At 37.6% G+C, this 23341-nt stretch overlaps 1 protein-coding gene across 1 annotated transcript in view; it reads left to right on the top strand.

Moving 5' to 3' along the window:
• The window catches only part of LOC150082240 (alpha-catulin-like), a 96327-nt gene that overhangs the window by 11115 nt on the left and 61871 nt on the right, over positions 1 to 23341 (top strand). The gene's annotated exons all lie outside the window — the stretch shown is intronic.

Below are 23341 nucleotides of genomic sequence, written 5' to 3' on the forward strand. Positions count from 1 at the left end.
TTTGCATCCTAAATTGTATTTTAGTTAATGAATTTATTGAAAACAGAAAGCAAGGATTCAAGATTTTTAGGTAACTACTAATCGGCTAATTAAATATTAACAAGAATGAATTTATCAACTGAGTTCGTTGCATAGCCCATTAAATGCATATTTCAGGTATTACTAAGGTATTTTTCGGTGATTAAAATATTGGTCACATTTACTTGTACTTCTATTCTGATTCTATCACCAATTTCCCAAATAATTATTTCGAAAACTACCCAGTAAATACACAGCTCGTCAATGGAATAGCCACACCTAGAAAGAATGGACAGATTAACATGAATATTTTCATGACTGTGACGTATATTGACATAAACAGTTAAAATATCAAGCTCATGGGAGCAGTAGAACGTCCAATAACGTGTCTGCTACCGCTCTTACATAGAAATCTGAAAATCCTATAAAAATGCGTTTGAACGTGAGCAATGAACGTCTAAGAATGTGAAATTCTTTTAACACGCTGACAACAGTATGTACTGAAGGACTTAAATAAGGTCGGATCACTGGGTTCTCAGAAACTGGATAGTCAACACGGAAAAGTACCTTTCGTGATGGCCGAACGATTGGCCACTGCTGGAAATAATAGGTACAGGAAAATACTGGGTCATGTCGTCAGGGCCATGCATCGTTGAGGCATCAGAAGAACGCCAAAATGGAAGGTGGGGAGAAGGGGGCTGGCAGATCTCGGGACTAGCACAGGCTGCATTTCTGTCGGGCCCTCGTAGGTAGCACAGTTCGTAGGATTGTCGTCCTCTCCACACCGGATGGAAAAGACCTAAGTTCAAGTTCATTCGATGACGTGAGGGATTTTTATGCGTCTTTTGCACAACGTGGCTCAGTTAGTTGGTCTCAAGCGAGGGTAGTATGTTTTTTTTTTCTCCTGGAAACTCGGGTTTTTCGTCCAGCATACAGAAAATTGACCATAGAACACACGAAATTTACAGACAGTATACGCGGAGCAATATGGTCTTAGTCACTGATGCTCCTAAAACCCTACTCCAACAACATTTCTGCCGGGGTACAGGATTAGCAGATAACTGTGAAAAGCGGGGCTGCTACTCGCCGTCCACTTGTTGCCTCGTCTGTATCTGGCGCCATTTTATCGTCTTCAGCGTCTGTAATGGTACATCGAGAGAGCTGCTTGGAGATAACAGTAATAAGTAAATGCTGCTGAATTGATGCACAAACTTAATCACTTATTATCTACATTGATATCTGTCACTCCTTATTTTTAGCTTAGAGAATGCATTTCTTTTAGATGGGGTAATTTTAACGACTAGAAATGTACTCTGTACACGTTTTTATGTAATACAAGAAAAATTACTTCACATATAGTATTGAACAATAACAATGTGTTTAGCAAAATGCATCTTTCTGTATTAAATTGTGTGTATTCTATGGCTGATTTTTTGTGCTGGATAAAACATCCAAAGTTTTGTGGGAAATCATTCTCTGGAAAATTGGAGTTTTCATGTCACATAGGAGAATTTTCCCCCGCCAAAAATTGTAACTATGCAGTCTTCGCCAGATACTGATTAACCAAACAATAATCTGAATAAAAGCCCACAAAAGTTCTTTTTGCCTCGACGAGAAGGGACTGGTGTCCCTCAACTTAAACCTAAGGATTTTCCGCAAGTGTTGTAGAATGGCAGCTATAATCACTATAGCAGAGCGTACTGATGTATGAATCATATTTCCTCTATTCTCTGCAAAGCTTTCGCGGCTAGTACAGTGGCAGCACGATTGCGCTCCGAAAATGTGTGGAAAGAGCTTTTCGATTCCCGTCGGAACTGGAGGAACTGTTATGAACCTTTTCCAAGCTGTGGGCGAATTAGTCGGTCTTGGACTAGGGTGAATGGTTCCATCCCATTCTCAGAAACTGTTTTCTCATGTCGCAAAACTCATAGAATACACGGAAGATGCGCAGAGTCAACTAAAGCTAAAAGGCGTCCATACATTTGTTTCTCTAGATCTTCCATTTTTGTCTTTCGACCACATATTCTTCCATTTCAATGGATTTTCTTATTGCTCGTCTTACTTTATTAAACATGCAACAATCTAATTTTTACTGCTCGCCTTTTGTATTGCAGTATTTTTCATTCACATTTGTTTCCTTATTCGCCGATTTTTGATGTTCCGTATTTCATATTCGTGCTAGCACCTAGTCAGGTAAGATCCCTGGCAGTTTTCTGATGCGGCGAAAGACCAGAAAGGCATTTCATCGATAGAAGTAGGGCTACTGAAGATTACGATTTTGCTACATGATATGGGAAAAGAGGGTTTCGATGATCTCAAAAAAAAGCAGTACGGAAGAAGAAGGTAATGTGATTCTGAAGCTTCAGCCTTCGCTTAAGGCATTGACGGAGATTTTGGACATGTGTAAGGCTCTAGTTGATAAAGTGTTTGAAACCAACCCTTTCATGGAACGGAGTCAAAAGTTCTAAAATTAAGAGAGGAGCAGCGATTTGTAATAAAAGACAAAGAAAAGGTCTATAAAGAGTTTAAGCGCATGCATCGCAGCTGCATCTTCTCTGCAGACCCATGTAAGTCACCTTCCTGGATAGCTCTTCAGGAGAGCCCTCTCCATTCCACCTCCAGTATCACTACCACCCTATTCATCTTTCCAATACCACCACCGTCTGTGAGTTGAATGCCTTCACTGCGTTTTATTTTTTATTTATTCTTCTTATAAAATATATTCATTTACAGTTAAAAAATTTATAGTTAAAGTTTAAAGTGCTGTCTATTTACTCATAATTAATTTATAGCAAAGACTTAATTTGTTCAGCACTCACCTCTTAATTCGTATTTTCTTATTGAAGTTCAAAATAAGAGGTAAAGGCGAAGGTTAAAAATATATTCATATATTCGTATTCACATTTATCCTTATTATAACAGATAATACGAATAGTTATTATATATATTTCATATTAATTCTTATCGATTGTGAGCCTTAGCTTTGATTTCCTTAAAAAAGATTCATTTAAATTCCTTTTTTCCATAAGGCTTTCGTCTTAATATTCGCAGCGATTTCCTGGAAAGTATCCTCCACGAACATCAAGAATTTTCAGCATAATTAATCCAGTTAAATAAACTTATTGTGATGTCAGTTTTAATATTTTTGGAAATAAAATTGAGAAGAATCATTGGTTCAAAATGCGTGGCTATTAATGGATTCGAAATTTAAGAGTAAATTTCGAAAAAAGAATTGATAATATTTCCTAGAAGTCTAGACACATAATAATATGAGTCTAGACTTCTGAAACACCTGTATTTAATTTATTATTTAGACAAATTTTTTGTTACCATTTTATATATATGCCCTTCACCTCCTGAACTGATGTGATATCTGCGGCTTAGGTCTAAAACGGCCAAAGGCATTTTTATGCATATTGTGTTTATAGTATAATTGAGCTACTATTTTGTTGCATTTTTCTTATGTTGAAACGGCTAATGTCTAATATTCTTCCATTATTACCAGAACAAGATAATAACAGTGCATGTTTTAGCATAAAAATATTTAAAAAAAAACAGTTCATACTATAAACACAGTATGCATAAAATTTGATATTTGATCTTTTAGAACCAAGCGACAGATGCGTATTATCATAAAAGGTGTTTTTCAGTTTATATTCCTATAAACAGCTTTGTCATAATACTCTCATAGATGTTCCCAGATGACATTTACTTGATGATCTGAAATGAAGAGCAACAGGAAGGAGTTACCCAAATATCTTCAAGGGGCGGAAACGTCGTGTGGAAGCTTTGCAACAGATTCCAGAGGAATGCAAACATTTCTAAAGCAGGAAAAGAACCCTGGCATTTAGAGCTTAATCAGGGAGTAATCTGTCCCAGCTAATGGATCTAAAATTTTCTGAACATTACTGGAATTGGATCCATTCCAGTAATGTCCAGAAAAATCCACAATTAATCTTCAATGGAATAATGAAGAAAATGAAACTAATCTGAAAACTTTATTGAAATTGGCGCGTTCAGAAGCTCGTCTCGTCATATGGGCAGAACTGTTTATTCGAATGAAGACACCAATTTACGTACTCGAAAAAGGAACCGTCAACAATTTGAGCTACAGGGACCCGACCTCGTAACCTCTCTCGTTCAATTCCCTCTGTAATTATTTCTGGAAAAATTTTTGTTTTTCTAAGCGAGAATGCTCTCCCACAGAGTTGACGTGGACAAAGAACACCCACAAAAGGGAAAAAAAAACATCATGAGTGCTTCCATGGTTTGAACAGCACGATCAATACAATTAAGTACAATTAAGGCTTCACAGTGGACATGCAGTTGCTCTAGGAAGATAAGTTACAGCACTTCATCCTTTACAAAAACAATCCATGATTTTAAGAGGTCTCTGTTACACGCGAGATTCTTGTTTACTACTGACCTAATAACAACGTACTGGAACTACGATGCTAGTGCACGCACGCATCATGTTGAGTACATCTCTTATTCGCATCATTCTCTCATTTCCTTTTGAGTTCCAGTTTTTTCTTCCACTTATCCCTTAAAATTGCATGTTGTAATAACAAATTTATTTTTTGTAGATGAGAAATGAATTTTATGTCTGCAAGCTCAGAATTTTCTTCACATTAAAATCCTTGTTTCTCTAATACTCATTTGTAATTTTTTTCGTTTAATAACTTTGACATGATGGAATATTTCGTATAATTATGAGCAAATTAAATTTCCACACTTTGCATACATGAATAATGAATGAAACAGGTGTTAAAGGTCTCCCCTTGCACCTCTTGACATTTAAAATGGATGAAGGCTTTGAAGACAGATATTCTGCTCTGATTGCAAAACTCCCAACCTCTTAGAGTTTAAAATTTCATTTGTGCCAAAAGTCAAAAAATTGCTGTTGTTAAGTGGAGTAAATAAAGTTAATTTATATCCTTGATAAGTATCTTTAATCAACGTCGAGATAATGTATTTTTCCTTGTTATGCTAAAGGGGAAAATTATGAGCAAGTGTTGCATAAAGTTAATTTGGTTAATGTATCGCATTTGAGCTGCTCCATCTACTCCTTGGCCCCTTCCTTGAGGTCATTATTCCATTGAATTATGCAATAGATGAATGGCCTCGCGAAAAACTCCAATTTAATATTTCGTTGTCTTCCAGAAAACGTAATGGTTCGTACAGAGAATCCAATTTGCATCTCATCTGCCTTTATAGTTGTAAGTAATAGCTCTCGTTACTATTTTAATGTCCACGCTGGCTTAGATGCGGCCTTCATTTCCTTTAATTAGTTCTGCGTCTGTCCTAGAACTAGATTTCTATACTTTTCCCCTTGTATATATTCTCACCTTTAAATAAACACACATTTCAAATAATTCTTGGATGCCAATTAGCTAGTCACAATGTACGCTTTTGGAGCCTTGTCAAAGTTTGCTAAATTGGTACTGATGTGAGTCCATTTCTTCAGAAAAAAAAAACAACAAAATCATTTTAACGGAAAATTTTATTATTGGATTCGACTAAGCAACTTGCCGATAATTCATTGGGATGCTTCCATTACTGCTGTGATGTTCGAGTATTTCCTATTTTAGCAAACGTATTGTAATTAAAATAGATTTATTTAACAACGCGTCTTGAATATTCCATTAATAATTCTGTAGCTTTCACTCCTCAAAGTTAGTCCCAAAAGCGAACTAATACAACCGCACACCCATTTCTCTGTGCACAAATTATTCACCGTCCATATTAAGAGATTAGGCAGTAATTAGCTGCAGCAACAGTATTTAGTGGTTATTACGTACATATTTAGCGGCGTGAATATTTAGACAACGGCAGTGAAAATTGTGCAACATCATAAATGCATTTCTGCTAACGGATTACAATGGGGAAGATGCCAAGTGTGAAACACTGTGAAACAACAGCATATATGAAATATACAGAATAGTGCAAAAGAAAACTGTAAGATTCTTTTAACAGCGTCATCGATGTTAGCATAGTGGTGCGATCAGCATCCTTTAGTAGTATGTGGAAAAGTCTTGGGCTATAAGACTCTCTCAAAAGAAGGACAGGTTTTATCAACATTTTTCACAATACGGTCAACTTAGTCGGTCTCTGACAAAGATTGCATGGTTTTAAATTCCGGAAACTCGAGTTTTCGTCCAGCAAACAACCAAACCGACCAAAGAATTGATGCAGCTCCAGGCACAATATATTAGTCCTGAATTCGTTTCTAACGTATACGCCGAACTAAGGAGAACTAACAGTTTCAGAGGGGTATAATACTTTAACGCCATGTAGTTACTACGCAGGAACATCCTGAAATCAACAAATGGCAACACGTCCAGAGGTGGTAGGCGCCAACGTTTGAGAAGTTTTATCTCGTCTCTAAGTCAGAACCTAGAGAGAATAATCTCAATTTGGAGCTATGAGCGGTCACAGACAAATCTGTGTGTTTCCAAAACGTATAGAAAGCTCCATGTCATGAAATGTCATGAGATGCAGCTGACAAGCCTTTGGGGACGAAAATAAATGCAGACCATCGAGTAGCAGTATGGTGAAAGCGCCGAATCCGGCCTGTGGATCAGTGGAAATCAATTCTGTGGAGAAACAAATCATCCTGTACTTTCTTTCAGTTGATGGACATGGACATGTTGGAGTATGAAAGATTCCCAGAGAAAGCTTACTACACGAGCGTAAAGTTGGGGCGAGGTGGAAGTGCCATGGTCTGGATAAAGTTCTCTTGGTAGGATTAGATCCACTGGTTACAGTGCACAGAACTATGAGTCATCATCATCTGTCATCGTTCGGCTATTCCACGGGTCGACGTATGAAGCCTCGCCACCATGCCCTGTCCGTGTATTTCTCTCCGTCGTTGATTTCACTCCAGTTTCCTCCTCTCTTAATGACATCGGTCTTTATCATGTCTTTTCATCTCATTCTTGGTCTCCCCCTTGATCTTTTGTCCCTTAATTGTAAATCAAACAATCTTCTTGCCAAACGCCTCTCGTTCATCCTCTTTACATGTCCGAACCATTTCAAACGGGACCTTTCAGTCCTGTCCTGGAGTTTTTCAATCTGAATTATCTCCCTAATCACATCACTCCTGATTTTGTCGCGTCTTGTCTTTCTGGCTATGCTCCTCAGAAATCTCATTCCTGTCCCCTGAATTCTGCTTTCATCCTTTTTCCTCACAGTCCAAGTTTCAGATGCATACGTCAGAATTGGTATGTAATAGGGTTAATATATAGCCTTCTTACACTTCAGTGGTATGTTCCTGTTTCAGATCAGATCTCTTGTCTGCCTATAGAAATTCCCGCTCGCTTGTATCCTTCTACTTATTTCTTCGTCTATCACTCCAGTCTTTGTAATGGTGCTACCTAGATACTTGAAGTTGTTAACCATGTTTAGCTCTTTCCCTTCCATAGTAATGTATCCGTCAAGCTCGCCACTCCTCTTTAGAACCAGTACTTTACTCTTCTCCTGACTGAAAACCAGTCCAAATTCATTGTGGCCATACTAGCCCATACATCAACTTGCCGTTGCACTTGTTCCCTGCTCTCTCCCCATATGCAGAGGTCATCTGCGAAGAGCATGACTTTCATCTGGTCCTGTCCACGTTGTTCCACCACTCTACATTGCACATCATTCATGACAGTTATGAATAACAGTGGTGACAGGACGTCTCCTTGCCTCAAATCTGATATTATTTCGAAGCTCTCCGTCAACCCCATCAGTTTTCTTACTTTGCTCACTGTATTGGTGCACATATTTTCAATTCTCTCCACAAGATGTTCCTCTATCCCAAAGTTTCTCAAAACCTCCCACACTTTCTCTCTCTTTACAGCATCAAACGCTTTCTTTATATACAAAAATGCCATCCATAATTCTTTATTGTATACATAACACTTTTCCATCAGTTACTTGATGCAGAAAATTAGATCCACCGTCGATCTGTCAGGCCTAAAGCCATACTGTTCCTCGGCCATCCTATTTCCAATCGTTCCTCTTATCTTCCGCTCTAACACTCTTTCATACAGCTTATTCGCATGTGATGTCAGTGTGATGCCTCTATAATTGGAACACTTTTTCCTGTTCCCCTTCTTGAACGGTATGATCAAATCTTCTTTCCAGTCCTTCGGCACATGGCTCTCATCCCAGATCTTACGGAACAGTCTGTATGTCCACGCTATCCCTGCCTCGCCTGTAGCCTTCAGCATCTCTCCATTTATCTCATTCATACCAGCAGACTTACCTGTCTTGATATATTTCCATGCCTGAACTACATCATTCCACGTCAAGTCTGTCTGCTCTCTCTCCGTATCTTCTCTTCCATCCCCTCTTCTATGATCAACCTGCCTTTTTCCCTTTTGCTGGCCGTCCTGCACGTTCAACAGATTTTCAAAATACTTCTTACATGTTTCTCTTATCTGTTCATCCTTGGTTATTAAGTTCACATTCTCATCCATCAAGTATTTGCTCTGTTCACCATCTCTTCTTCTATTCCTCACCATATTACACAGCGCCTTTTTATTACAGTCGATATCTTGTCGTAGAGTTTCACTTCATTCTTCCAACCACAGTCTTCTCTCCTCGTTAACTATCCTCTTAGCCTCTCTCTTCACGGTTTCGTATCTCTCTTTATTCTCATCATTTCTGTTCTGAAAGTAGGTCGTGAATGCATTATTTTGATTTTCACAGCCTATCTCATCCTATCATTCCACCATGGAGTTTCTTTCCATCTCCTTCTATTGCTTGTCCTTCCACAAACCTGCTCTGTCAGTCCTACTATACAGTCTTTGAATGCTTTCCATTCTGATTCCACGCTGTTCACCACTGTCTTAGGTATAACCTTCCGGAACTATTCTCTGAACATCGCCCCTTTTTCATCTTCTTTAAACTTCCACACCCTTAGTTTTTTCTCTCTTGTTATTTTGATCCTCTTAAATTTAGGGAATCTTAAAACTCCAACAACTAACCTGTGACCACTACCCAAGGAGACACTAGCAATGACCTTGACGTCCACTAGTGTCTCCTTGGGTAGACACTAGCAATGACCTTGACGTCCACTAGTGTCTCCTTGGGTAGACACTAGCAATGACCTTGACGTCCACTAGTCTTCTGTGTCACTCTTTATCCACGAGTACTGTATATAGTCAAAGAGGAATTCCTGTTGACTGTCTCAACCGTATTTTGTCACTTTGTGACTCTTTCGCTTCTTGAACTAGGTGTTTCCTATGACCAAGCTGTTCCGTAAACAGAAATCCAAAAGCCTATCACCATCATCATTCCTAGGTCCCCAACCATGCGAACCCATAACGAGGCCTGACGTAGCCGAGTGGTCAAGAGCGCGAGTGCAGTAGCACACGCTCTTTGAGTGGACCGGGGTTCAAGTCCGTTACTACTAAATACGATTAACATTTGTATTGATTGATTTATTGTAAACTCCATTGACCTGGTGGTCGTGTTGGAGTATAAACAAGAACATTTTGTATTCTATTTCTTGTCTCTCCATCCGACCTTTGCGTTCAGGTCACCCATGATAACTATATCTCCACTTGTGATGTTCTCTTCGAGCTTGTCCCAAACTCCAGCTTCTCCATTTCTTCGCAACCGGTTTGCGGCGCGTAACATTGTACTATCTTCAATGTTTCATTGTCATTCATTTGCAGTTTAATTGACATGAGTCTGTCGCTGATATTATTCACCTCCAGTAGCCTTTCCTTAATCCTGTGGTCTATAATGATGGCTACACCCTTCCTCGCTACATCACCCCCAGACCAATATAGGTAATAGCCTCCTCGTAACTCTCTACACCCATTTCCTTTCCATTTTGATTCACTCAATCCAAGCATGTTTATTTTTCTGTCCTTTTAAGATGTCCACACACTCCTCAAATTTTCCTGACAATGTAATAATATTGAGTGTAGCTAGTTTAATATATGTCGTCATCAGCTGATCTTGTTGGTTGCAGATACCACCACGTCCGGGCTAATTAGCTTTGAGGCTTCTTTTTCTATTGAAGGCAATAAATTTAAGCTGCCAATCTGCCAAACCCGTCGCAGCCATATAGATGTGCTAGCTCTTATTCAATGACGAAGCTTCCTCGTGATGTCGCAGTTCTATCCATACAGTATATCCAAATCAACAACTTTTAACTTGTATGTCTTGATATTCCCTATCACCTTCTTCCCAGATTCAAATAACCCTTCAACTGTTATCTATTGTAAAGATGTAAACTATGAGTACTGCTCCTTATGTACATTGATGTTTTGAATAATTCTGGAATACCATCGGAACATCGCAGTCACCAGTACAAAACCGCAATGTGAGCTCAACTGAACGTATTTGGGATGAACCTGAAAAGAAAAATTACAGCAAGGCCAAAACAGTTTGTGGTGCAGAACACTAACGTTCTACCAGAAATTAGTAGAAAATCTTCCACAACCCATTGAAGCGGTCATTATTCAAAAGGTGGCCACCATGCAATTAAGTTTTTTTGAATAAATACATATTTTGTTCATAAAATTGTCCCAGACGTTTGATATGCAAAATTCTTTGATAAAATTTAAATACTTATTCATTATTACATGCATAAAACAGACCACCTCGGTTTATACGAGTTTTGGATTATAAGGACTGAGATATAGTTATCCCTTAAACATAAAACCCAAATTTAAATGAAATAAGTTTCTCAAATTCATCCGCTGAATATCTCACTTACGAATTTAAAAAATTATTTGAGTTTTCTTATCATTTCTTTCGTGCTCGGTATACTTTTCGTTACAAAATTTTGCCACAATAATTGTACCACAGTAACAGGTCTTAGATTGCTAAAAAAACAAATACATAAGATAATATACAAAACTCATCGTTGTATATCTACAATTTGGGTGACGGTGACTTCTGGGGTCACCCACCAAAATTGAAAGGTAAAAACAACCATAACGAGTTCTCTGTTTCTGTGATGATCAATATTCAGTATGGCAATACCAATTTTATAGACATTTAAGGTAATATAAAATGATATAATAGTATAATAATAGATTTAAAAAATTACAAAATGTATTCATAGTGTACATTGATCATCGTTGAACCGACAGAGAACGAAACAGATAAAACTAAAATCTAAATTAAGATATATAAGCAGACTTAACATACAGAAGGTAATTAACTAAGTATGCACCTTAATGTAGCTGAAAAAGAAATTGTGGAGTGGATAAAGTGTCGGCCTCTAGGGAGGACTGAGAGCTGGGAAAGCGGCAAACACTGTGTGTTGGACATGGCAAAATGTATATTAATGCATGAAATTAGCCAATGTGTTAATTATTAAGTTCAGACATAATAACTTAGCGATAGTGAAGTAGTGCAAAAGGCTGATGGAGTAGGATAGACAGAACCTGAACTCCCACATAGACGAAGATATAGTATGTTTAGAAACAGTTTCTTCTCCATCCTCGATAACTCTAATAATTTCGGAGAAATAAAAATGGAGTACAGGATAGTTAAAAGTGTAATGCACGATATAAGATAAATCTTGGGTAAGCCGGGATCTCAAGCCCGTTCCTATGTTCGGTGTTGAGCCCACTGTTGTTTTGTATATTTATCAATGATATTGATGAAGGTATATCAGGCTTAATGTCGGAGTTTGCAAAGGTTGGCAGGGTTGTTAATCACAGTAATGGCAGCGTGCTACTGCAACAGGATCTAGAAAATTTGGGCAGATGGGCTGAGAAGTGGCAACTGAAGGTTAACGTTGACAAATGCAGAGTACTACATATGGGTAGAAGTAACCCCAGAGAAACGTACCGTGTGGTACTACCACCAACTGGGTGGTAGAAAATGAAAAATATCTGAGAGTGCAGTCAGATATGAAGTTTTTCTAAACAATGTAGACAGACTACCAGAGCAGGTTGTAAGATGTAGATCTTACAAATAAAATTTAAATATTAGTTTGGCTAGAATAAATCCAGGAAGGGCGGTGGAAAGGGAATATTAAGTTAAAGATAGTAAGTATTAAGAATGGATATTTAGTTTTAATGTAAATAAGGTTAAAGTTTGGAAAAACACTGGATTAGGGAATGAACAATTTTAGACGTGTGAATTAAAATAGCAGCTAAATGGAAACAAGTAATTTAAATAATACAAGAGAGCAAACAGGAACAGGGACAGCAAGACTAGGTAGAGGGTACTATTTGAGAATAGGCGTGAAAGGGTTGCTGAGGGTAAGGACAATAGCACCGTGAAACTGGATTAAGAAGCGTCTCTTTTGATCTAAGCCACCGTTAGGAAGTAAACAGGAAATTAATGGACGTCCAGTGTTCGCATCAAAAAGAAACGGCGTCAGGATGGCTGATATATTGGCAAGTTGGCCATATTTAGCAGAGAAAGTGTGAAAACGAAAATGAGTGTTTTGGAAGTTACTGGCAAATATGAAAGGGCCATACTGCCGTGTGAAAAAAAAATAAGAAATTTCTAAAGCAGGGTTGGTTTGTGCGCTAGGGAGACAGCTGGGATGAGTTGTTTTAGCAAATAGGAAGGAATGAAAAAATTAAACAGTATGAGGATTGGTTGAAGTCTTGGGAAGGCATTCCAAACTTGAGGGGAAAAAAAGAAAAAGGTTGGAAAGGAGAGGGGAGTGTGGTCGAGAGGGTTCTTGAAGATACGTGAAAGAGAGTGGATTGTGGTTTTTTTTTGAGTGCGGGGGAAAGAGTCAGATAGGAGAGTTTAGTAATGTAGGACCTTGTAAAGAGTCTGAAGGAAAACTCGCGAAGGAACTGCTCATGGGTTCTGGTTCCGACCGCAGAGAATGAGCGAAGTATGTACACCTGTGAATATATCGTCTACACCAGAAGGTGCGTCATGTCAAGAGTGCCCCAGAAGTGAACGCAAGCCTGTTAGCTTCGAAGGAAAACGGGAGTGCCCAGAACGTATGCCTGTCAGCCACTAAGGAAGCAAAGTGCCCAAGAAAGGGAAAAAAAAGCCTGTCTGCCAGGAAGGAAGCCTGAACGCAAGGAGATTGAAAGTAGTGGCCATTTCGGAACGTAAGTCTGTTGCTATTTTTTTTCTTGAATCCTGAACGCAAAGACTTATAACCTAGCTCTGTAAGGAATTGAGTGATAGTCCTTTTAAAAAAGAACATTCATGTTATATCGGGCAAGTTAGTTACTAAGGGTGAGCTAATTTGTTATGAATGTAAATGATTTTGAAATAACGTAAGGGTGGTAAAGGGGATGACTAAGTGATAACTAGAGAGTAATTAAGGTAGGATGGGTGATTTATAGTGAATATTACTGAGGTAAGAGGTAATACATTTTGGTAATAGAGTTGTAATACATTTCATGTGTTAAAGGCTAGAAACAAATATACAAAAAGAATAATAAGAGTAGAAAAGAGTTTTTCTGATGTAAGTGATAGAACTTGGTAATGTAACAGAATGATTGAGTAATCATCAAGGATTCATATTTAGTAAGATACAACTGACACAAACTGATGTTAATAATTTGTAAATTGAGAATAGTTGATGAGAGAGAGATAGTGTAGTGTAGTATACTGTAGTATGGTTCAAATATATGGAAATTGGTATGCTTGCTTGTAATTATTTGTTTCTTTTATGTAAATGCTGTATATAATGTTCATTAAAGGTTGGGCATTTTTTGTAAATAAATGTGTCTTTAATGTTCTGCTAAAACCCGCTTTACACACCCTAGAATCTAGAATTTTCTGTGAATTGCAGTCGGATTTGCGTTTGTGGGGTGGGCTAGAGACTTCAGTAGGGTGGAGGTCTAAGAAAAAGGGAAGAAAAAAACAAAACCCCCGCAAGGTCATGGGGTATTGTCAATTATATACAGGGATTTTGCTAGTAGGGAAAAGGTGATTATCCCTTTGTATCAGGCAATGGTCAGGTCACGTCTTGAGTACTGTGTACAAGTCTGGAGGAATCATTTGAGGAAGGATGTAGAGTTGCTTGAGCGTGTACAGAGAAGGGGAACGAAGGGCTCCTCTTATCAAGAAAGGCTCAAGTTCTGCAAATTGCAGCGGATGGTGACTAGGCAGCTGCGAGGTGATCTGAGTGAGGTGTATAAGGCCTTGAATGGATTCAGCACTCTGAATTCTGATGGGATTCTTCCACTTGCTCAGATTATGAACCTGAGGGGTCATAAATTCAAATTGAGGAAAGACAGTTATAGAATAGATGTGCGGAAATTTGACTTTAGCCAGCGGGTGGTTAATTGCTGGAACAAACTTCCATCAGTCGTTGTGGAAGTTGATAGCTTAAATATATTCAAGGAAAGACTGGACAAACTTTTAGAGGGAATGGATGTATGAAATTGGCTTTTTTTTGTTTTTTGGCTGATGCTACATAAGCTCATGTGCTTGCTTTCTTGCATCACATGCCTCCATTACTACTACTACTACTACTACTATAGAAGGACTTTGAGCTGAAGTTATTAGTTATTATGCCTATGAAGTTGCAAGTTATTATGCCTATGAAGTTGCAAGTTATTATGCCTATGAACTTAAGTGAGACGACGTATATGCAGAGATAATCATAAAATAGGTAAAAGGGGAAATAAATATAAAATATAAATTAATAAAACAAAAACCGTATATATAGTAAGATAGGACAAAGAATTTGCATTCTTTAACGATCTGACATTTTTTGCCTAGGCGTTCTCCATAGATTTATGTAAGTATGTCTTCCTTTTTTCACTACTATCGCCCAAATACTAATACAGTACATATAACTAACAATTAATACTATATATATATATATATACTTATATCGCATTTAAATTACTTTTCTGTAATTTTTTTTTTGTAAAACCTTCGGTTGATAACATTCGTATTATTTTAATTATCAGATATATATATATATATATATATGAGCCAGTAATTATTTAAAAAAAAAAAATGACTTACATCCATGTTCATATTCATTCCTAACTTTTCTTCCTTTTATTTTGTGAAAAGAATGGTATAAGGCTAACTTCACGTCGTCAAAATAGGTGTTCTGATTGTTAGAGGATATAAAGTTTAAGCATTATTTTAATTATTGTTACAGGAAATTACGTTTAAGTATTATTGCAATTACTATTAGAAGAAATTACGTTTTAAGTATTATTGTAACTATTGTTAGAGGAAATTAGGTTTAAGAATTATTGTATTTTCCAAAGGCAATTTTAAAACTTTTAAAGTTTGGTAAACCAACTTATATCGCATTTAAATTACTTTTCTGTAATTTTTTTTTGTAAAACCTTCGGTTGATAACATTCGTATTATTTGAAGCTTAGTTTTACTGCTGTGGATATATGTGAACAAAAAGTATTAAAATAAAAAACATGGCGTCAGTTCATCACAAGAAAAAGTTTATTATCGGTTGAATGAGGTCTGAAGAGGTTTGTTTCCTACTGTTAACACTAAGGAAAAGAGTATCACTAGGAAAAAAACTCAAAAAATTTGTTTCTTACTCAAAAAATTTGAGTAGAAAAAAAGTTGTCTTTGTGAAATTTTGCACAAAGAGACGCTTTAAGATTTTATGGATTTCCAAATCTTGATGTTTTTGACGTTGTTGTAGATTTTAGGAGCATCGGCGCAAAACCTGAGTTTCCGGGAGAAAAACCATGCTACCCTCGCCTGAGACCGACTAACTCAGTTGTGAAAAAGGCCCATAAAAATTTCTGGCGTTATCGACAGGACTGAAACTCAGGTCTTTTCCACCAGGTGTAGGGAGGACGGCGGCTCTACCAACAGTGCTATCCACGAGAGAATCAAAATTTATAACCAGTCTAGAAGTCGAATAAAAAAATATAATGAAATCTTGCCATTAATTCTTCCTGTGTTCCACACTGACTGAAGAAGCAGAAAGTGAAGGACCTTTAGACTTACATGAAGCAGAAGAATAGGTTTAAAAGCCATCAGACAGAATTTAGTTATGTTCTGTTTTCCGTTATATTTTATTCAAAATTTTTTTCGCTATTAAATTTTTTGATTTTTTTGATAATCTTCATTAGAAAAATTAGGATAAAGTGTTAGGTTTTTTTCTATGCATTTTTATTAATCTTAGATATGATAGTGGCTTAAGCCATTTTTGAAATTCAGAAAACGCAATTTTTACTTTTAATTTTAATACTCGTCTATGATATTTCAACTATATTTCTATAAAAATGATAGATGAGAGTTATTAAGAAATTTCATAATATTTCTTGATTTTTCTCTGATGAGATACTAAAAACATTAAAATACTCGAAAAAGTGTAAAGGCAGTCCCCCAAAATTTAGTTTTAGGGGGACTGCCTTTCTGTTCATTCTAACCCAGTCATATGAATAATCTCAGAATCATTTACTCACAATTGTAAAAAGGGAGAAATTGTTATTTTACTTTCGTAAAGAAGTCCAAACCTACATTTGTTTAATTACAAATCGACAGAATAGGGACAAACCCAGACTAATAAGTTTTTTGTAGATTGCGAAAGAACTTTATCAAATGAAGAGGTTTCCTGAATCTTTCGATCATGCGCCTTGAGACAGAGATCATATTGTTTATAAGAGTTCCTGAATGTATATTGAGACTAGTGAGAATGACTATTATAGGTAACAGTTTTCACGCTGTTAAATCTATAAGTATAAAAAAGACTGTCATATTAGGATCCCATATGTAGTCCTATATGTATCATATATGCCCATATGTAGTACGTCCATAAATTGCGCGTGTTCTCTGATCGATTTTCCTGTTTTACTGGACGACAAACCCGATTTTCCGGGGTGAAAATCTCGCTAACCGCGCGTGAGACGGCTAATTAAGCAATGGAACAAAAAAGCCCATAAAAAGTTCCTTGCGCCATTGATGGTGCTGGGCTACCCTTTGCTTTTAAAATAGCTTGTGTTCTATGTGAAACAGATTCAAATAAATCTTGAACTGTCTTAAGAGGAATATTAGACCATTCTTCATTGAAGAAAGTTTCAAGTTACTTGAGTGATGAAGATGGAGGAAATCTACTTTTCAATCTCCTCTCCAAATATGCTCACAGTGGCTGAATAACGTTTAAGTCCGGTGGTTGGCAGGCCATGAGAGATGCTTAGCTTCAGTTTCATGCTCCTCAAACCAAGATTGGACATATCTGGCTGTGCGTTTTGGAGCATTATCATCTTGAAACATAGCATGGTTTGTAGGAAACAATGTTTGCACCATGAGATGAACCTGGTCACTCAGAATATCAAGGTAATCGGTGGCAGTAATTCGCTCGATCATGGTGATGATAGTACCCAAAGAATACCAAGATATCGCTGCCCAATGTCGCTCCTCCTCCTCTTCCTTCTTTGGCGGTTAGCACAAGACACTTCCTTTGGCATTAACGAAATGTAAACTTACCCTGATGGTAAAAGTGTGAATGGTGATTTTTTTTTTTTTTTTTTTTTTTTTTTGAAAATATGACGTTTCCAATCAGTGTCCAGTTTTGTTTTGTGCTCCTTACACCAAAGCATCCCGTTTTTAGTAGTATCACCAGTAACGAGCGGATTGGCAATAGCAGCTCTAGATTTCTCCAACTATAATAGCAGCTCTGCCATAAATTTAAGCTTTATGAAGTTCTCGCCGAACTAGTTGGCTAGAAACTGGATTGCAAAGACTCAAATTAAGTTTTGCAGTTATTTTTGAGGCAGTAGTTTTATGTTTTCGGGGTACAATCCTTTTCAGTGTCCGGTGGTTTTTTGAGGCAGTAGTTTTATGTTTTCGGGGTACAATCCTTTTCAGTGTCCGGTGGTTTTTTGAGGCAGTAGTTTTATGTTTTCGGGGTACAATCCTTTTCAGTGTCCGGTGGTCTCTTTCGATTAGTTTAGATTTTCTGCCACAGTTCGTCCTATCAGATTTTGCTTTTTCATACTTCCTCTCTTTTTATTTGGTGAATGCAAACATCACTTTCGATACAGTTGCTCTGGATACATTAAACAAATCAGCAGTTTTAATCACCGATGTCCCTGCTAAACGTGCACCAACAGTTTGACCTCTTTGGAATTCAGACGGATCGGTTATTTTATTCACGTATCTTTTTATATCACCTCTAAATAAACATCCGAGTTTATCGTCTTTCTTTCAAGTACTATCTGCAAGGAACAAAAAAAAAAAAAAAACATCGCTACATGTTTATAAACCCCCTGTGCGTCAATTGCTTGCAACTCACTATTATAAACAGTAAGTTGCAAGCAATTTTATGCGAGCCATTTACTGATTGAGTCAAGTATACTTACACTTTGAAAGAATAAAGAGTCATCAAAAGCAGACATGCCTTTCACCAGTTTCATATAATCGGCAAACAGATGTAGTTCGACGCTTCTTAGTGTAATACTAATTTATATTATAATATTATATTAATATTACAATATTATATTAATAATATAATACTTATTTATATTTAATATTATAATACTAATGCTATTAAATGAAATTTATACGTACAAGTTGGAAGATCACTGATGTAGATTTAAAATAGAAAGCACTCAACAGAGAGCTATGGGAAACTCCCGACAACACGATAGAAAAGAACCAGAGGTAGAACCATTCAAAATTACTAACACATCTATTAGATAAGTATTGAGTGAACTAATTTAATAATGGAGGGGGATTATTCCGCGGAATTGTAACTAATAAATCACTAGCAAAAGCTTTAGCTATATCTATAAAGAGAATTTCTGTTTCAGTTCACAGTTTAATGAGCACTGTTGTAGTAAGTGGATATGTTCATGTTTACGCTTGTTGTTGTGGACCTGCTTGGTGAAAAGCTAAGACATATAGGCTTCTTTTCTTAGATGCATCAGACTCTGGGCGGTTAGCACAGTGACATCACTGTCTTTCTCAGACCGCCTGGAGATGGCCCGCGTTCGAATCCCGCCAATGACGCGAGGAATTTTTATGGGCTTTTTCTACTCTGTGTATGAGTTAGTCGATCTCAGGCGCAGATAGCAAGGTTCCCCCCCTCCCCGAAACTCGGGTTTTCGTCCTGCAAAGACAAGAAAATCGACCAGAGAAAACACGCAATTCACGAACATAATAATACCCTTGGGCAGAAGAATTGATATTCCAGGAGGCCCTAGTGTGACATTTATTACATATGCTTCAGACAAGACACTATTGCGGCTAAGGGTGTTCCTGGCCCTGTGCAGCAGTGTCTATAATCTGCTACTAGGACTTTAGCGTTCTGTAGTGCCTGTGGTGTGAGAAGACCATTACTGGCGATGACGTAGTAACTTGAATTATAAATTAAGGGATATAGATAGCAGTAACCTACCTCCTCGTGGTGGGGACGGTAACTTGTGAGGGGCGTGATGGCCCGTCTCCTCCACAAAGCCAAAGGTCGCTCTCAAAATCTCTTTTTTATTTATTTCTTGTTTCATTTTGAGGTGGGATCTCATCTCTGTTTATTGAATCGTTAACCAACCGGACTATTAATTTTTTTAAGATGTTAAAAACAGACGAGACCTAGTCGTATATATGCGAAAGCATAGGGAGCGACTAGCTATTAGCTCAATTGAAATGAATGAAATATGCTTTACACATACAGGGAGAGAAGAACCAAAGATAATTAAATGTGGGTGTCTATAAACTCTGTGTTCTAAAATCCCCTTTATCCGCTTGTAGGATGAAAGCAACTGTAAAAGTTTTCACCTCCGCCAGAGATTACCCTGATCCCATTCGAAGAAGATACTTAAAAAATGCCCGCAGAATTCTGAAACAAAATAAGACAATGTCAGAATTAGCCACTGATATCTTGAGACTGGTTTCATCTGAATAACATCAAAGTGCGCTTACAAGATAGAGAGGGTAGAAGGGAGTAGGCGAGCACAGTTAATGCTCATTTAGTGTTTTTATTTTTTCAAGAAATATTCCAAGAAAAGTCTGGCGCTATATCTCTCTATCTAATCGGACACAAACAGAGATTTTTACTGGTATATATATACAGGGTGTTTCAGTTAAACGTTTCAGAACTTCTAAGAGGGGCAGGGTACATCCTGACAACTCGAAATCATATAACAATGTGGGGTCGGAAATGCTTTCCTGAAGCGGTATTGTACACAGAAGTCGTCGTGCGACGTCGTGCAGCACAGATTCGATTTTCGGTCAATGTATGGGCCGGTATTATGGGAGATCACCTCATCGGGCCTTACCTGTTACCGTGTCGTCTAACCGGATCTATCTACTTGGTCTTTCTTCAGCAAGTATTGCCACAACTTTTGAGAGATGAACAGATTTCTGCATAGACCCAACAGACAATGTGGTTCCAACACGATGGAGCCCCTGCCCATTATAGCGGAGATGTTCGTAACTACCTGGATGTCACATTTGGTCAACAGTGGATCGGACGTGGTGGTCCCGTGCGTTGGCCTGCTCGGTCACCCGACCTATCATGTCTTGAATTTTATTTCTGGGGTCATATGAAATCGCTAGTTTATGACACCCCTGTTGACAATGCTGAGGAGCTGGTTGCAAGAATCACAGTAGCTGCCGAAGAAATTCGAAATTCGCCTGGAGTATTCCAGAATGTTCGGATGTCCATGCGTCGGAGATGTGAGGCGTGCATTGTAGCCCGTGGAAGAAACTTCGAACACTTACTTTAATCCATGTACCTTTTGCTTCTTTTCATGTATTATTAAAACGATTTCTCACTTACGGTCTCTTTTCTTTATGGTGCTTCTGTGTACAACACCGCTTCAGGAAAGCATTTCCGACCCCACATTGCTATATGATTTCGAGTTGTCAGGATGTACCCTACCCCTCTTAGAAGTTCTGAAACGTTTAACTGAAACACCCTGTATAATGTATTTGTGGAAAAAAAATTCTATACGATAAATGACATCAAAATAAACAGAAATAAGACAGGTACGTTGTTGTAAGATGTTAAGTTTTTGTTATTCTTTGAGTATAATCCTATGCCTTAGCCCTGATTACATTAACTGGTAGTTTACTTTCGAGTTAATGCAATAAACTTTGCCGATGCGCTGATGTAGTTATTAGCAGTGTAGAAACCAGACAAATACAAAAGGAGTAAAATACATAAGTAACACAATCAGAAGACTCAACATGCACTAAACAGGCCACTTACGCTAAAGATTCTGCTAAAAATAGAAGCATCAGTGTGCGAGAGACTTGCTTTCGAAAGTTCAATTATACGTGAACTCATGCAGAAAACAATTTAGAATAAATCTTTTGATGACTGGGAATGGCTAAAGTAAGACAAAAAATAGTAATGACAGCAGACCGACTCTGGATTTTATTCTATTCCATTCCATTAATGGAAAACGTGCCCAACATGGAAAAGATGAATGAAATGCATCCACCAGAAAGCTTCGCAGACAGATCGATACACATCTGCTTACTTAGGGGGGTGAATACATGCTGTGCGAATTTCGCAAGTACTAGTACTATGACCTTCTCTCTCGCTCCACATTACCAAGAACATTAACTGGAAAAGCATAAAAGTAAACTCAAGGTCCAGATGACAATTATGATGAATAAAGAGTTAATCACACACATATCATAATTAAAATTCTTCGAAACTTAATTCACAAAAATTTGTGATTCAGACAATTGGAAATTCTGAAGTGTTTTTGCTCTTTTTCCCTGATTTTTTTGGACCAATACACCACAAGTTTGGTTTGAATCGAACTGTAAAAATGAGAATTCTACGCTTATAATTTGGATGACTGCGATCTTCTTTTATGACGACAGATCGAAATAAAAATATTCCCATCAGGTAACTCCTGGGACTTCTCTTACATGTCTGTATATTTCGTTTGGCTCGGACTGTAAGCAGAGAGCTAGAAAGAGTCAGAGAAACACATAAGCACACTTTTCCATTTATGAATACTGTAGTTAGCTAAAATACACTACTTGGTTTCATATTCCAAGTGTAAGATGGAAGCATATTTACGCAACTATGCTTTAATCGACTGATCTGGATTACGGAATAACTGATATAGTTTTTCACATTATTGTTAGACGCAAATGATTATAAGTGACAGCTTAGAAAAAGAAAAAAAAAACATACAAGATATTTATTACAAAAAAAGACAAAAAAAAAACAAAAAAACTAGAATGTAAAATTCGCTCATTATGTGAGGAATGCGAAAGAATTCCAATACCCTATTGCTGTAAGATTAATAATTAACAGAATAAATTATTACATTGATTAAAATGAACAAAAGTTACATTTATTCAGAACAACACCAATCAGGTCGAATTCTTAACGATGGCTAGAATGAGTGAAATGTTCATAATTGACTGCGATGAGGCAGCAGCCTTTTGTCCATATACTGCGATAGGCAGTATATATAGACAAAAGGCTCCTGCCAAAGATTGTTGTTGTTGGGCTTTTAGGAGCATCGGATACACGCAATTTATATACAAATGTGTATTGTATATTGTCTGTAAATTGCGTGTTCTGATGTCAATTTTCTTTTTGCTGGACGAAAAACCCGAGTTTCCGGGAGAACAAACTATGCTACCCATAAAAATTCCTCCCACCATCAACGGGATTCGAACTCAGATCTTTTCCACCGGTGTGAGGAGGACAGCAGTCCTACCAATTGTGCTACCCACGAGGGCTCTTGCCAAATATTACAAAGAATCGCTCAATGTAACATTTAAAAAATTGTAGTATTTGAAATGGAAGAAAGTGAGAGCCTTGTCGATCAATTCGGCCCTGGAAAGATTGTGCAAGGCTGAAGGGGTAGAATTTTTTTCAGCCTGGACTGTACTTGTTAACAGGAGAGATTGCTTCTACAGGGATGGGATACACTTAAATAGAAAGGGTGCAAGAATATTTGCTGATGCTATCGAGGCAGTGTTAGGTGGGTCGGAAAACTGCTAGCTTGGGGGGAGACAAAGACTAATGGATTAACAGTAGCCACGGGCAGAGGTGAAAGAGATTCTTGCACTGCTTCTATTGGAATGAGCAGAAGCCTGAAAAACAAGATGCAGGATATTTCAGAGACTGCTGGAAGTCATTGCGGTACAAGTAAACACATGGGTTGTGTTAGGGTAGCTAAGAATAGAAACAGGTGCATGTATACTTGCGTGTACACTAATGCTAGGAGTTTAGTAAATAAATTTGATGAATTTGAGGTATTACTCAAAACATCAAAGGCAGATATTGTTGGGATATCAGAGACGTGGTGTCACACAGATATAAGGAATGCAGAACTGGAATTTGGGGAGTACAACGTCTACAGAAAGGATAGACAGGATAGGAAGGGAGGAGGGGTTATGCTATTAGTTAAAAAACACATAAAATCCAAGGAAGTGAAGCCAGTTGACATCGCTGGACAGTGCAGTG

The sequence above is a fragment of the Mastigoproctus giganteus genome, chromosome 8 (assembly GCF_048544385.1).
Source record: "Mastigoproctus giganteus isolate SK-2022 chromosome 8, ASM4854438v1, whole genome shotgun sequence".
Taxonomy (NCBI): Eukaryota; Metazoa; Arthropoda; class Arachnida; order Uropygi; family Thelyphonidae; genus Mastigoproctus; species Mastigoproctus giganteus.